This window comes from Scyliorhinus canicula, chromosome 7 (assembly GCF_902713615.1).
Source record: "Scyliorhinus canicula chromosome 7, sScyCan1.1, whole genome shotgun sequence".
Taxonomy (NCBI): Eukaryota; Metazoa; Chordata; class Chondrichthyes; order Carcharhiniformes; family Scyliorhinidae; genus Scyliorhinus; species Scyliorhinus canicula.
Window position 1 is genome coordinate 29,698,440 of NC_052152.1, and position 13,161 is coordinate 29,711,600.

Below are 13,161 nucleotides of genomic sequence, written 5' to 3' on the forward strand. Positions count from 1 at the left end.
TTGCTGCTAACAAAAATGGAGGAAATGGTTTGAGTCCCTTTGGCCCTTCTACACGCTCCTCCAATGGAACCTGTTGGATGAAAGTTAAGCCTGCGTCGTCGGAAAATATGGAGTCTCCATCTGTTCAAAGTTCTGCATTTTATTCCTGTAAAAATTTATCAAATAAAACCCCCCTGAACTTGTCAAAAAAATAAATAAATAAAATGAATAAAATAAATGAAAAAAATTAAAATAAAATGGATAAAAGAAATGAATAAAACACCCCGGAACTTGTAAAACAAAAAGCCGCGACCGTTTTTTAAAAAAATGTGGCCGCACTGCGCATGCGTGCCAGATCATCGGTGCAAGACATTTTGCCATTTTGAAGGCCACTTGCAGCTGCCGTTAACATCCGGCTGTTGGGCGAAGATTTGCGCGATCAGGATTGCCGCGACCCTCCCGACACCTGCCCACAACCCACCCGCGGGTCACGCCCCCGAGTTTGACAATGCCTGTCCTAAGTCACTCACCATCCTGACTTGGAAATATATCGCCGATATTTCACTGTCACTGGATCAAAATCCTGGAACTCCCTCCCTAATAGCACAGTGGGTGTACTTACACCACAAGAACTACAGCGGTTCAAGAAGGCAGCTCACTGCCATCTTCTCAAGGGCAATTAGGGATGGGTAACAAATGGTGGCTCAGCGAGCAAAGCCCCCATCCCGTAAAAGTGAATTTGGAAAATTTGCTTTTGGTATGCATTTCGACAATGTTATTTGTTTATCTTGAGCTATACTGGGGTACAGAATGTCATGATGCACTTTCTTACAGTGAGGCCAATCAATCTTTGGACATGGAGTTATTTCCCAAATTTAAATTTACTGCAATAATTACCAAGATTGTTCCAAGCTTATTTTTGTTCCGAACAGAGCTGCTTATCTTTTTTTTTTAATATAATTTTTATTGGAATTTTTTACAGAAAATATAAAACATAACGACAAACAATGAAATGCAACAAAATAACCCATAATAACTGTAACACCCCCAGACCGTATCGATGCATGTATCACATCCCCCACCCCCCCAACCCCAATGAACAACAAAAGAACTTAAAAATAAATTTAAATTAAGTAAACAAACATAGTCATCGTCCGACCCCCCCCCCAACCTTTTCCCTCCCGCTTCCCCCCCCGGGTTGCTGCTGCTACTGTCCCCGTACCCTATCGTTGAGCCAGAAAGTCGAGAAAAGGTTGCCACCGCCTAAAGAACCCTTGCACCGACCCTCTCAGGGCGAATTTGACCTTCTCTAGCTTAATGAAACCTGCCATGTCATTGATCCAGGTCTCCACGCTTGGGGGCCTCACATCCTTCCATTGTAGCAAGATCCTTCGCCGGACTACTAGGGACGCAAAGGCCAGCACACCGGCCTCTTTCGCCTCCTGCACTCCTGGCTCCACCCCAACTCCAAAAATCGCGAGTCCCCATCCTGGCTTGACCCTGGATCCCACCACCCTGGACACCGTCCTCGCCACCCCCTTCCAGAACTCCTCCAGTGCCGGGCATGCCCAGAACATATGGGCATGGTTCGCTGGACTCCCAGAGCACCTGACACACCTGTCTTCACCCCCAAAGAACTTACTCATCCTTGTCCCAGTCATGTGGGCCCGGTGCAGCACCTTGAATTGGATGAGGCTAAGCCGCGCACATGAGGAGGAAGAATTAACCCTCTCCAGGGCATCAGCCCATGTCCCGTCTTCGATCTGTTCCCCCTCCCACTTAGCTTTCAGCTCCTCTACTGACGCCTCCTCCGCCTCCTGCATAACCTTGTAGATATCAGATATCTTCCCCTCTCCGACCCAGACCCCCGAAAGCACCCTGTTGCTCACCCCCCTCGCGGGAAGCGAAGGGAATCCCTCCACCTGCCGCCTAGCAAATGCCTTTACCTGCAGATACCTGAACATGTTCCCCGGGGGGAGCCCAAATTTCTCCTCCAACTCCCCCAGGCTCACAAACCTCCCATCAATAAACAGGTCCCTCAGCTGTCTGATGCCCGCTCTGTGCCAACCCTGAAATCCCCCATCAATGTTCCCCGGGACAAACCTATGGTTCCCCCTTAACGGAGCCTCCATCGAGCCCCCACTTCTCCCCTAGGTCGCCTCCACTGCCCCCAAATCTTGAGGGTAGCCGCCACCACCGGACTCGTGGTATACCTCGTGGGAGGGAGCGGCCACGGCGCCGTTACCAGGGCCCCCAGGCTTGTATCTCCACAGGACGCCCTCTCCATCCGTTTCCATGCTGCCCCCTCCCCCTCCATTACCCACTTGTGCACCATCGACACATTGGCCGCCCAATAATACCCCGAGAGATTGGGTAACGCCAGCCCCCCCCCCCCCCCATCTCTACCCCGCTCCAAGAAGACCCTCTTCACCCTCGGGGTCCCATGTGCCCAAACAAAGCTCATGATGCTGCTAGTCACCCTTCTAAAAAAGGCCCTAGGGATAAAGATGGGCAAACACTGAAAAAGGAACAAGAACCTCGGGAGAACTGTCATTTTGACGGACTTCACTCTACCCGCCAACGATAGCGGCACCATGTCCCACCTTTTAAATTCCTCCTCCATCTGCTCCACCAACCTGGTAAAATTAAGCTTATGGAGAGACCCCCAACTCCTGGCCACCTGCACCCCCAGGTATCTGAAACTCTTCACTGCCCTCTTAAATGGGAGTCTCCCAATTCCCTCCTCCTGATCACCCGGGTGTACTACAAATACCTCACTCTTGCCTAAATTTAACTTATAGCCCGTGAAGCCCTCAAATTCCGCTAACAGCTCCATCACCCCCCGGCATTCCCCCTTCTGGATCCGCCACATACAACAGCAGGTCGTCCGCATACAGCGATACACGATGTTCCTCCCCACCCCGCACCAGACCCCTCCATCTCCCTGACTCCCTCAACGCCATAGCCAAAGGTTCAATCGCCAGTGCAAAGAGCAAGGGGGACAGGGGGCACCCCTGCCTGGTCCCACGGTAGAGCCTAAAGTACTCCGATCTCCTTCCATTGGTAACTACACTTGCCATCGGAGCCGCGTAGAGCAGCCTCACCCATTTGATGAATCCCTCCCCGAATCCGAACCGCTCCAGCACCTCCCACAGGTACCCCCACTCAACTCTATCAAACGCTTTCTCCGCATCCAGCGCCACCACTATCTCCGTCTCCCCCTCCACTGCCGGCATCATAATAACATTTAGCAGTCTCCGCACATTCGTGTTGAGCTGCCGTCCCTTGACAAATCCTGTCTGATCCTCATGTATCACCCCTGGCACACAGTCCTCTATCCTGGTGGCCAGGATCTTCGCCAGCAACTTAGCGTCAACATTGAGGAGCGAGATAGGCCTGTATGATCTACACTGCAAGGGGTCCTTATCCCGCTTCAGGATCAGAGAGATCAGTGCCCGTGACATCGTCGGGGGCAAAGCCCCCCCCCCATGCCTCATTGAAGGCTCGCACCAACAGGGGGCCCACCAGATCCGCATACTTTTTATAAATTTCCACTGGGAACCCGTCCGGCCCCGGCGCCTTATCTGACTGCATTTGTCCAATCCCCCTGACTAGCTCCTCCAACTCTATCGGCGCCCCCAGCCCCTCTACCAGCTCCTCTTGAACCCTTGGGAACCATAGCCTGTTCATGAAGCTCTCCATCCCCCCTCTCCCCATCGGAGGTTCTGACCGGTACAGTTCCTCGTAGAAGTCCCTAAAGACCCCATTTACTAAAGCCAAAAACTACCTCAATAAAATTGTTTATTAAAAAAAAAAAGACCCCATTTACTTCTGTCCCCTTCTGCACTACATTTCCACCCCTATCCGTCACTCCACCAATTTCCCTAGCCGCATCTCGCCTGCGGAGCTGATGCGCCAACATCCTGCTCGCCTTCTCCCCATACTCTTATACCGCGCCCTGCGACCTCCTCCACTGTGTCTCCGCCTTTCTGGTGGTCAACAAGTCAAATTTGGCCTGCAAACTACGCCGTTCCCCCAGCAACCCCTCCTCCGGTGCCTCCGCGTATCTCCTGTCCACATCCAGGAGCTCCCCCACCAGTCTCTCCCTCTCCTTCCTCTCCCTCCTTGCCCTATGGGCCCGGATGGAGATCAGCTCCCCCCGGATCACTGCTTTCAGAGCCTCCCAGACCATCCCCACCCGGACTTCCCCCGTGTCGTTGGTATCAAGATACCCCTCAATACTTCCCCGGACCCTCCTACATACCTCCTCATCAGCCAGCATCCCCACATCCAGGCGCCAGAGCGGGCGCTGGTCCCGCGCCTCCCCCATCTCCAGATCAACCCAGTGCGGAGCATGGTCTGAAATCGCTATGGCCGAATACTCTGCATCCTGCACCTTCGGGATCAATCCCCTGCTCAGGATGAAAAAATCTATTCGGGAATAGACCCTATGGACATGGGAGAAAAAGGAATACTCCCGCGCTCTCGGCCTCCCAAACCTCCAGGGATCCACCCCTCCCATCTGGTCCATAAACCCCCTCAGCACTTTGGCCGCTGCCGGTCTCCTACCCGTCCTTGAACTGGACCGGTCCAGTGGGGGATCCAGCACTGTGTTAAAGTCTCCCCCCATGATCAGGCCCCCTGCTTCCAGGTCCGGAAAGCGGCCCAACAAGCGCCTCATGAAGCCGGCATCATCTCAATTCGGGGCATATACATTAACCAGCACCACCTTCTCTCCCTGCAGCCTACCCATCACCATAATATATCTGCCCTCCTTGTCCGACACCACCTCAGCCGCCTCGAACGCCACCCTCTTCCCCACCAGAATCGCCAACCCCCGGTTCTTCGCGTCCAATCCTGAGTGAAAAACCTGCCCCACCCACCCCTTCCTCAGACGAACCTGGTCCGCCACCTTCAAGTGGGTCTCCTGGAGCATAGCCACGTCCGCCTTCAGCCCCTTCAGATGAGAAAATACCCTAGTTCTCTTAGCCGGCCCATTCAGCCCCCTCACGTTCCAGGTAATCAGCCGGATCAGAGGGCAACCTGCCCCTCTCTCCCGCCGGCTGGCCATAGCTTATCGACAGCTCGCCCCGCCTGACCCGTTCCCCATGGCGGTAACGCCTCTCCTCTACCCCCCCCCCCCCCCCCCCCGGCCCACACCAGCTCCTTCCTGGCCATTCCAGCAGCAACCCGGTATCCCCCCCCCCCCCCCCCCCCCCCCCCCCCCCAGGCTAGGACCCCTCCTAGCCGCGACGCACCCTCCATGGTACTTCCGTGAGTCAGCTGACTTCTGCTGACCCGGCAGCTCCTGCCAAAACCCATCTCCTCCCGGCATGGGGTCATCCCCCTCTTGCCACTCCTCCTTGGCACCGCTTCAGCGCGGGAAAGAAAACCAGTAGAGGCCACGCCCCCACCTCCAGCTCCTCCGCCCCCCCCTGCCCCGCAGTGCGGACAACCAGAGGAAAGCCCGCGCTTTCACACTGCCACACCGCACCCTTCTGACGCAGCTCCTCAAAATCCAGTTTCACCCCAACCCCCAGCCCCGTACAGAAGAGAACATATAAAGCACATACCCCCAACGTTCCCCACATACCCCACACCCATACCCAACAGACAAACCCACCCAGAAACAGAACAAAAAGAAAACCAGCATTAAAAAAACACGTGTCAAAATTGAAGAACAGCAACAGCGAAAACAGCAACGGCCATAGTGTGTCCCCAGACCCTAGTTCGAGTCCAGCTCCTCTGCTTGTACAAAGGCCCATGCCTCCTCCTGGGACTCGAAGTAGTGGTGCCGGTCCTTATATGTCACCCACAGACGCGCAGGCTGCAGCATTCCAAATCTGACCTGCTTGGCATGCAGCACCGCCTTCGTCCAGTTGAACCCGGCCCGCCGCTTTGCCACCTCCGCACTCTAATCCTGGTAGATTCGCACTACCGAATTCTCCCACTTGCTGCTCCTCTCTTTCTTGGCCCAGCGCAGCACACACTCCCGGTCACTAAATCGATGGAACCGCACCAGCACCGCCCGCGGGGGGTTCATTTGCCTTAGGCCTCCTGGCCAGCACTCTGTGAGCTCCCTCAAGCTCCAGGGGCAAATGGAAGGACCCCGCTCCCATCAACGAGCTCAACATCGTGGTCACATACGACGGGAGATCCGACCCCTCCAGCCCCTCCGCCAGGCCCAGGATCCTCAAATTCTTTCGCCTCGTGCGAACGTCCAGCTCCTCCAAGCGGTCTTGCCACTTTTTGTGAAGTGCCTCGTGCAACTCCACTTTCCCCACGAGGACCACGGCCGCCGCCTCCCGCTCAGCGGCCTGCTGCTGCAACTCCCGAATGGACACCTCCTGGGCTGCCTGGGCCCCAAGCAGCTTGTTGGTAGTCGCATTCAGGTAGTCCAGCAACTCAGCCTTCAGCTTCGCAAAACAGCGCAGAAGAGAGGCCTGCTGCTCCTGCGCCCACTTCCACCAGTCCTCGGGTGTTCCGCCGGCCGCCATTTTGTCCTTCTTCCCCCGCTTTTCTTGGGGAGCTGCTGCAGCTTTTTCCTTTGCCCCACTCCGGGTGAGCACCATAAATTATGGGGAATGCTCCTCTAGACACCTTCCCCCACCGGGATTCGTCGAGACAGCGCCTTTTGGGGCCCTCAAATCGGCCCAAAAGTCCACAAGTAGCGGGAGCTGCGGTGCGGCTTAGCTCCGCATAGCCGCAACTGGAAGTCTACAAAGCCGACTTTCTGATCGCTCCACTCCTAGTCCAGGCCATCCACCGGTGGAGAATCTGAGAAGGAGTGTTCCCACACGGGGAAAAGTCCAAACAGCACCACAATGAGCCCTTAAAAGAGCCCCAAAGTCCAAAAATAGTGGGAGCCACTGAACGTGCGGCTTAGCTCCGCATCACCGCTACCGGAAGTCCGTCTCCGCTTCTTCAATGGCCTTGGTGAGATCTTTTCACAGTTCTTCCCTCTGCTGCTAGAATTCAGCTTTCATAAAGGCCCTCAAGTCAGCTTGAGACCTCTAAGCTGGCCCTTCCCCCGCTTGCATGCTTGCAGAGGCTTTTGTTTGCTGCTGCTTCAGACAAATCTTGCACTGTTTCTGAGGGTCTGATAACCAAGAAACATACTATTCCTGGGGGAAAGTACTCCTCGAACATTCACCTACGCCTTTTCATCGAAATTCCAACCCGTGTTGCTTAAAAAAGAGCTCTTTTCTGTAACCTTAGGCAGGAGCTGGCTCTGTGTGATCACTCACTCCATGATGCACACCGGAAGTCCCCCATAGCTGCTTATCTTAACGTCAGCTCAATGCTTTACTCTTCTGCTAATATATCTGGGTAGGAATGTAACAGAATTTTCAGTGAAAGAACAAGCAGTGTATATTCATTTGAATGATTTGGTGTGGCTTTCCTGCTTTCAGTGGCTCATTTCAACAAGTTTGAATTCTGCAAAATGCTGCAGGCGAGTTACTGTGGAGTTTGCAATAAAGCCCTGATACCATGCGGTTCCCCCAAACTTGCATTGACACTCATGGAAGTGAGAAACTTCTAGTTGATAATTTAGTTAGATGGTAACCAAATTATCTGACAGTTTGACTGAGGAAATTACTTGGCCTATTTGTTTCTTCAGTGACTAATCTAACTGCTTCATGTTTGTCTCCATGCCCATTACATTGCGAGAGGAATTATTGTCTTCAGTGCTGGAAATCCAGCAGAGTGGTTAGCACTGCTGTCTCATAACCCCAGGAACTATTCTGACCTTGGGTGACTGTCTGTGTGGAGTTTGCATGTTTTCCCTGTGCATGGGTTTCCTCCCACAGGTCAAAGATGTGCATGTTGGGTGAATGGGCCATGCTAAATTGCTTCATAGTACCCAATGGTTAGGGGACAGGGCGGGTGAGTGCTCCTAGGTACGGTGCTCTTTCAGAGATCGGTGCAAACTTGATAGGCCAAATGGCCGCCTCCTGCACTGTAGGTATTCTATGATGTTCCAGGAGTTTACCTTTTAAGCACTGCTCCCAATTCAACATTATTTAATACTCAGACAATTTGCTTGGTCTGGGTGTAATATTCTGTTCATCATTGTCGTTTCCCATCCACATTATACTATGTTGTTGCTTATGGTAATTTACTCATGTCGGTTCCATAAGAGAATAGGAAAAACTTGAGGGTTTATCAGCTCAAATATTTTCTCCACAGTCCAAAGAGGTACATGTTAGGTGGATTGGCCATGGTCAATGGGTGTGGTTATAGGGTTAGGACAGGTGAGTGGGCCTAGGTAGAGTTCTCTTTTGGAGGGTGGGTGCAGACTTGATGGGCCGAATGGCCTCCTGCACTGTAGGGATTCTATGAAACCACACACGGATAGGAACTTGGAGTATTCATTGATAGTGTTCACTGGATTTTGGGTGTTTGGTAATATGAAAAACTATTCACTGGAGCGTGTACTGATAAAACAGATCTAATTTAAACTTCATATCCCTTTGTACCAATTACTTGTGTGGGGATATGCCACTTATGAGCTGGAATAAAATGTTTGGAATACCGTGCCTTTGAATTAATGTTCACGCACTTTTTAACACATGGATTCTATGCCATTTTGGTCTGAGAGGATGTGCTGTACCTTGTTTATATTAAAATAATATGGTGCATTAGATACAGTTAAAAATACAGTATTCCAATTTTTGATGTCATTTGAGCTCCCTCAAACCCTTCTGTTATGACCCATCATTTTACTGGCTTGATGAGCTTGGAGGCATGGGGCAGTAAAATGGTGGGAGAATGGATCCCTACCATCTTCGTGCCACTGGTCAAATTTCCCAGGCAGGCAGGTAGTGGGATTAGGACTGAAGAAGCTGGTGGCTGGCGCCTAGTTGAGCCTGTTAACAGTCAGTTGACCTGAATTTTATGCACTTGGAGTATTTTCCATGGGTTCCATGAAGGGTCACCAGCTCGACTACTTAAAGGAAGTGAGAGCTGAGGAACAGGTGGGCGGCTGTAACTGGCAGTCACTGAGTTCTGGAGTGTTTATAAGTAGGAAGTCTTAAATGTGATATTTGTAGGATGAGTCCTTTAGAGGAATCATTTGACCTGACACCCAATGTGGAGGACTGTTATTTGAAGAATATCTACAACATGTGCTGCAATGTTTACAGACAATATAAGGTTATGAGAGCCATTGCACCATGTAGACTTCAAAGGAGATGGTTGCTCTGCACTCCTGCTTGGCTTCTCCAGTCTGGAGAAGAGTGGATGTGAAAGAGACTGCATCAGCCACATTTTGAGTGGCAGCAGCTGACTGAAGAGCACCAGTGATGGAACGTGTACATGGAGGGTGCATAGGAGTGATAAGACAGCCAAATATTTAAAGAAGGCAGTACACAGTTTAAAAGGAGTATAGAGGCGAAGCTACATAATGATAGTGGAGCACCAATGTCTCAGGAGACCATGAGTCCTGAGTCATAGAGATTGAGGAACAGCCATATTGAATTCAAAATGTTAACACTCTTCCACAGCTGCTGCCAACCCAACTGAGTTTTTCTGGAATGATTTTGTTTTCATTTCAGATTTCCAGCATCCACGGTATTTTTATTTTATCTCCATGTTTGTCAAGTGGGGGGGTAACTAACCTACACAAGGTAGTTTTTAATGAAACGTCAAGACTGTCAGGGGTCCTGTGATGAGACATCCCACTGTCTTTCACCATAACCCTGCATTGTTCAGCCGCCATATCAGGCATGTCATCTCAAAGCTACAACATTGGTCATGGGCCACTGATCATAAGACTATACAAAATAGGAGCCAATCATGCCTGCTTCGTCATTCTATAAGATCTGATTGTGGGCTTAACTCCACTTTCCTGCCTGCCCCCATACCCTTGACTCCCTTGTAGATCGAAAATCGATCCGACTCAGTCTTGAATATATTAAATGGCCCAACCTCCACTGCTCTCTGGAAAATAATTCCAAACGCAAACGACCCTCTGAGGGAAGAAATACATCCTCATCTGCATCTTGAAACACGAGGCCCCTTATTTTCAAAATATGCCCTAGTTCTAGATTCCCCCATGAGGGAAAACATCCTCTCAGCATCTACCCTGACAAACCCCCTCAGAATCCTTTATGGTTCAATCAGACCTCTTCTCATTCTTCTAAACTCCAATGAGTATAGGCCCAACCTCTTGATTCGAGGAATCACCCTGGTGAACCTTGTATAAACTGCTTTTGATGCAAGCTCCTTAAGTAAAGCGACCAAGAGTGTACATGGCACTCTAGGTACGGTCTCAGTAATGCCCTGAACAGTTACAGTAAGACTTTCGTACTTTTATATTCCATCCCCCTTGCAATAAAGACCAATGTATCAATTGTCTCCCTAATTACTTAACTAGGACCAGAGAAGTCCAGCAAGCCTTCTCCCCATAACCCCTGATCCCCTTATTGATCAAAAACCTATCTCTGTCTTAAAGATACTCAGTGATTTGGCCTCCACAGTCTTCTGCGGCAAAGAGTTCCACAGAGTCACCACCCTCTGACTGTCGAAATTCCTCTTCATCTCTGTTTTAAAGGATCGTCCCTTTAGTCTGAGATTGTGTCCTCTGCTTCTAGTTTTTCCTACAAGTGGAAACATCTTCACGTCCACTCTATCCAGGCCTCGCAGTATCCTGTAAATTTCAATAAGTTTCATCCTTCTAAACTCCAACGAGTACAGACCCAGAGTCCTCAACCATTCCTCATACGACAAGCTCTTCATTCCACGGACCATTCTTGTGAACCTCCTCTGGACCCTTTCCAAGGCCAGCACATCCTTCCTTGGATACGGGGCCCAAAACTGCTCTCAATACTCCAATTCGGGTCTGACCAGAGCCGTACATAGCCTCAGAAGTACATCCCTGGTCTTGTATTCTCGACATGAATACTAACATTGCAGTTGCCTTCCAAACTGCTGACTGAACCCGCACATTAACCTTAAGAGAACCGTGAACAAGTACTCCCAAGTCCCTTTGTGCTTCTGATTTCCTAAGCATCTTCCCATTTAGAAAATAGCCTATGCCTCCATTTCTCCTTCCAAAGTGCATAGCCTCACACTTTTCCACATTGTATTCCATCTGCCACTTCTTTGCCTACTCTCCTTGCCTGTCCAAGTCCTTCTGCAGCCCGCCTGCTTCCTCAATACTACCTGTCCGTCTACAGACCTTTGTATCATCTGCAAACGTAGCAACAAGCAACAGTGCCTTCAGTTGCTTCCTCCAGATCGTTAATATATATTGTCAAAAGTTGTAGTCCTAGCAGAGACCCCTGAGGCACACCACTAGTCACTGGCTGCCATCCTGAAAAAGATTCCTTTATCCCCACTCTCTGCCTTCTGCCAGTCAGCCATTCCTCTATCCATGCCAGGATGCGTCTGTGTTTGCGTGGGTTACGCCCCCACAACCCAAAGGTGTGCAAGGTAGGTGGATTGGCCACGCTAAATTGCCTCTTAATTGGAAAAAAATAATTGGGTAATTAAATTTTTTTTAAAAGAAAGAAAATAATGGACTCTAAAATCTTACCAATGACCGAAGTCAGGCTAACCGGCCTATAGTTTCCCATCTTCTTTCTCCCTCTCTTCTTAAACAGTCGTGTTGCATTAGCCACTTTCCAGTCCTCTGGGACCGTTCCTGCCTCCAGTGATTCCTGAAAGATCATCACCAATGCATCCACAATGTCCTGAGCTATCTCTTTTAGAACCCTGGGGTGTAGTCCATCTGGTCTAGGTGATATATCCACCTTCAGACCTTTCAGTTTCCCCAGAACCTTCTCCTTAATAATGGTCACTTCACTCGCCTCTGCCCCCTGGTTCTCCTGGAGCTCTGGCATCCCACTGGTGTCTTCCACAGTGAAGACTGATGCAAAGTAACTATTCAGTTCGTCTGCCATTTCTTTGTTTCCTATTATTACTTCTCCAGCCACATTTTCCAGTGGTCCAATGCCTATTTTTGCCCCTATCTTCCTTTATATTACTAGCTAGCTTGCACTTGTATGTCATCTTCTCCCCCATTATTGCCTTTTTAGTTGTCCTCTGCTTGCTTTAAAAGGCTTCCCAATTCTCTGGCTTCCCACTAATCTTCATCCTTTGTATGTTTTTTCTTTTGTTTTTATGCTGTTGTTTACTTCCCTCATCAGCCATGGATGTCCCCTTTGGATGAATTTCTGTTGTGTCTTCCGAATAACCCCCCAAAACTCTACTGTCTTCCCTACTAGGCTCCTTTTCCAATTAACTCTGGTCAGTTCCTCCTCATGTCTTTGTAGTTACCCTTATTTAATTGTAATACCATTACATCTGATTGCAGCTTCTCCCTCTCAAACTGCAGGGTAAATTCTATCATATTGTTGTCACTGCTCCCTAAGGATTCCTTCACCTTAAGTTCCCTAATCAAGTCTACCTCGTTACTACCCCTGTGGCAGGGGGATGGGAACCGATGCAGGAAGTTGGAAGGTAGTAAAACAGGGACAGAAGCAAAAGGAAGTAAGGGGAAAAGTGCAAGGCAGAGAAGACATAGTCAAAAATCTAAAAGGCGACAGTACAAGGTACAGTGACTGAGGGGAGCTCAGTGAATAGGCCCAGTAATAACAAAAGGAATAAAACTGGAGATGTTAAGATTCAAAACAGAGGTAAAAAAACCAACATAAGTGTACTTTACCTGAATGCTCGTAGTATTCGGAATAAAGTAAATGAGTTGATGGCACAAATCATCGTAAATGACTATGATTTAGTGGCCATTACTGAAACATGGTTAAAGGATGGTCACGACTGGGAGTTAAATATCCGAGGGTATCAAACTATTCGGAAGGACAGAGTGGATGGTAAGGGAGGTGGTGTTGCTCTGTTATTTAAGGATGACATCCGGGCAATAGTAAGGGATGACATCGGTGCTATGGAGGATAAGGTTGAATCCATTTGGGTGGAAATCAGGAATAGTAAGGCGAAAAAGTCACTGATAGGAGTAGTCTATCGGCCACCAAATAGTAACGTTATGGTGGGGCAGGCAATAAACAAAGAAATAACTGATGCATGTAGAAATGGTACAGCAGTTATCATGGGGGATTTTAATCTACATGTCGATTGGTTTAACCAGGTCGGTCAAGGCAGCCTTGAGGAGGAGTTTATAGAATGTATCCGCGATAGTTTCCTAGAACAGTATGTAATGGAACC

At 49.8% G+C, this 13,161-nt stretch overlaps 1 protein-coding gene across 1 annotated transcript in view; it reads left to right on the forward strand.

The window, feature by feature from the left end:
• The window catches only part of paxbp1 (PAX3 and PAX7 binding protein 1), a 66,045-nt gene that overhangs the window by 35,724 nt on the left and 17,160 nt on the right, over positions 1 to 13,161 (forward strand). The window lies entirely within an intron of this gene.